The sequence below is a fragment of the Nomascus leucogenys genome, chromosome X, assembly GCF_006542625.1.
Source record: "Nomascus leucogenys isolate Asia chromosome X, Asia_NLE_v1, whole genome shotgun sequence".
Taxonomy (NCBI): Eukaryota; Metazoa; Chordata; class Mammalia; order Primates; family Hylobatidae; genus Nomascus; species Nomascus leucogenys.
The window spans coordinates 46096212-46099727 of record NC_044406.1 but is presented as its reverse complement, the minus strand read 5'-3'; the positions used below and the strand labels follow the sequence as shown (position 1 = coordinate 46099727).

Sequence of the window (3516 nt, the reverse complement as noted above, 5' to 3'; positions counted from 1 at the left end):
TCAGCATTATTCATAATAACCAAGTTATAGAATCAACCTAGGTGTCTAGAAAGATAAATACTGTATGATCTCATTCATGTGTGGAATCTAAAAATAGTTAAATTCATAGAAGTAGATGATAGAATGATGATTACCAGAGGCTGAGGAAGGGGGTCAGAGAGAATGGGCAGTTGAGGGTCAAAGGATACAATGTTTCAGTTAGACAGGAGGAATAAGTTTTGATATCTATTGCACAGCAGGGTGACTATAGTCAATAATGATGTATGTTTCAAAATAACAGAATAAATGTCAAATGTATCACCACAAAAAATGTTAAATAAGTGAAATGATGGATATATTAGCTTGATTTAATCATTCCACATTATATACATATATCAAAACATCATATTGTATCCCATAAATTGTTATAAAATATTAAATAAAAATAATATTAGTAAAACAGTAAAAAAATAAAATCTGGTAATTAAAAGCTTGTGTGCTTTGTCTAGCCTCTGTCTCTTCTCATTCCATAGCAACCTCAGAGGCCATGTGTTGATGATGACAGCCCCAAAAGACTAAATGAGCTTGGATCTCCAAGTCTTTGCTTAGAGGAAAACCACAGGCCAGGAAAATCTGCATTGGACTTCTTACGAGAGAGAAATAAATTCATACTGTGCTAAGCCACTGAGATTTGGAGGTTTTTGAATCACCCCATTACCTCATCCCAAATAAGTTTTGACTGTTGATACTATGTGGTGTCCAGAGATATCGGCTGGGATGTGAAGTCTAGACCTTCAGACAGACATGGCAATTTTTCTCTTCATCTTGACTGCCAAGCCGAGCTCTCTTTTTACACTCATAGTGTCTTGTACTACATAACTTAAGGACGGGATGACCTTATAGACCATGTCCCTGTTTTGTGTCTAATTACCAAATCAGCCTAATTATTACCAAATTCTTCTATCTACTCATGGAATCCTGCAACTTCAGGCTGCTCCTTCCTGGAACAAAAGTTGTTTTCTAAATTTTTGTGTACACATTTATGGGGCACATGTGATATTTTGTTATATACATAGAATGTGTAATGATCAAGTCAGTATTTGGGGCATCTATCACCTCAAATATTTATCATTTCTATGTGCTGGTAATATTTCAAGTCTTTTAGCTATTTTGAAATATACGATACATTGTTGCTAAGTATAGTAACCCTACTCTGCTATCAAACATTGGAACTTATTCCTTCTATTTAACTGTACATTTGTACCCATTAACCAGCCTCTCTTCATCCCTCCTATCCCCACAGCACCCTTCCCAGCTTCTGGTAGCTATCATTCTACTCTCTGTCTCCATGAGATCAACTTTTTTAGCTCCCACATATGAGTGAGAACATTGGTCTTTCTGTGCCTGGCTTATTTCACTTAACGTAGTGACCTCCAGTTCCATTCATGTTGCTGTGAATAACATGATTTCATTCTTTCTTATGGCCGTATAGTATTCCACATTTTCTTTATCCATTTGGCTGTTGATGGATACTTAAGTTGATTCCATATCTTTGTTATTGTGAACAGTGCTGCAATAAACACTGGGGTGCAGATATCCCTTTGATATACTGATCTTCTTCCCTTTGGATAAATACCCAGGAGTGGGATTGCTGGATCATATGGTAGTTCTATTTTAAGTTTTTTGAGAAATCTCCATACTGTTTTCCACAGTGACTGTACTAATTTACGTTCCTGCGTAGTGTATAAGAATTCCCCTTTTCTCCACATCCTCACCAGCATGTTATTTTTTTTGTCTTTTTAGTAATAGCCATTATAGCTGGAGTAAGGTGATATCTCACTGTAGCTTTGATTTGCACTTTCCTGCTGATTAGTGATGTTGAACATTTTTTCATACATGGCTTGGCCATTTTTATGTCTTCTTTTTTTAATTTTTCTCATCTTTATTTTTATTAAAAAACAAACAAACAAAAACAAAGTCACCATCAACCACATGACAACTGGCCAGACAAGGCCTTGCTTCCCTCCCTCCTTTGCGTCCCCTGTGCCTAGTCAACAGGGTCAGGGAGGCAGTCGGAATTGATGTCAGCTTTGCCCAAAGGGAGTATTACAAGTGAGGCTTGGGAAAGGGAAGGAAACCTGGACAGGCTTTTCAGCATTGAGAAGTCACTTAAAACGGATTTGCTTTCAACAACTGGTGTGTCTGAAATGCAGGGAGGGAAGACCATGCTGTCAACAATCATAACCCGCTTTTTACAGGTTGGATCCAGGGAGGGTTGGGTAGGAATTGTGTCTTAAGGAGGGAGAATGGTTTCATGAGCTTGCTCAGCTCTCCTGGAACAAAGACGAAGGTGCTACATGTTGTTTGTTAGGCTTATACCAGAGCGGGTTTGGGGCTGCAGGTCTGAAGTCTTTGTTAATGAATTTAGTGCTGGTGAGAAGGGTGGGCCCCAGCCTTGGACGCTGAAGTCCTCTAAAGAGAAGGCAGAGACACAGCCTCAGATCCCCGTCACCTTCCGCTGAATAAGGGAGATGTGGAGGAGGTCTCAGCAGTTGGCCTCCTGCAAGCCCAGATGCCTGCCAGCCTAGGCCTTCTTCCTTAGCCCTGTGAGAGCTTGTGTCTGGTGGGCAGAGAGAAGCAAGTGTAGTCTCTGCAGGGCTGACTCTGCTCAAGGCTCCCCAGCTTTGGGCTTGCGGGGCGACCCTGCTCTGCTACCCAGCGGTGGCTTCAGCCGCAGGGGGAGCTGTGGCACAGGTGGTTTAGGCATAGCCGCCAGCCATCTGACTGGTGGTGCATTGCTGCCTACTCCTCGCCAGGCATGGTAGCTGAAGAAGGTGCTCACTCCGTAGGCGATCATCACCAAACACGCAAAGAACGAGGTAGCCGCACGCTGGTTATACGGCTGCGTGCCCTTCAGGGACGTCAGGTCAACTGCCGCAGAGCAGGCGATGAAGGCGGTGACGTACAGAACGGTGGCACTGACGTTAAACATCATTAACACTAGTGGCCAGGGCACCATGTACAACTTCATGTGCAGCTGAAACAGGTAGAGGGGGAAGAAGACGATTGTCACCAGCCAGAGGAAGACAGCTACGAACATCACCCAGCCATAGGCCAGGTACAGGTGGTACAGGGTGTCCGCAATCAGGGCCCACACCAGCAGCCCCAGCACCAGCTGCAGCAGCATGAACGTCCCGAGGCGGGAGCGCACGAAGCCCAGGTCCGTGCGCAGCGCCTACACCAAGGCTACGGCGTCCTGCGCGGTACTGCTGGTCCGCGTGCTCGCTTTTGACGGGAACTCGGCCATGGCGGCTGCGCTCGCCTCCCTAGGTCGCTCCGGCCGCCGTCGCCGCCCCTCCAGTGGTGGGTGCCAGCTCCTGCGCCGCTCTTCCCGGAGGCTCCCTATCCCGCTGCGGCCCTGAGCACTGCAGGAGGCCGTATGTCTTCTTTTGAGAAATGTCTATTTATGTTCTTTGCCCACTTTTTAATGGGATTGTGTGTGTGTGTGTGCGTGTGTGTGTGTGTAAATTGTTGCTT

At 44.9% G+C, this 3516-nt stretch overlaps 1 pseudogene; it reads right to left on the bottom strand.

Moving 5' to 3' along the window:
- Positions 1–2738: 2738 nt before the first annotated feature.
- Positions 2739–3286, bottom strand: LOC100593121 (annotated as a pseudogene).
- Positions 3287–3516: the final 230 nt, after the last annotated feature.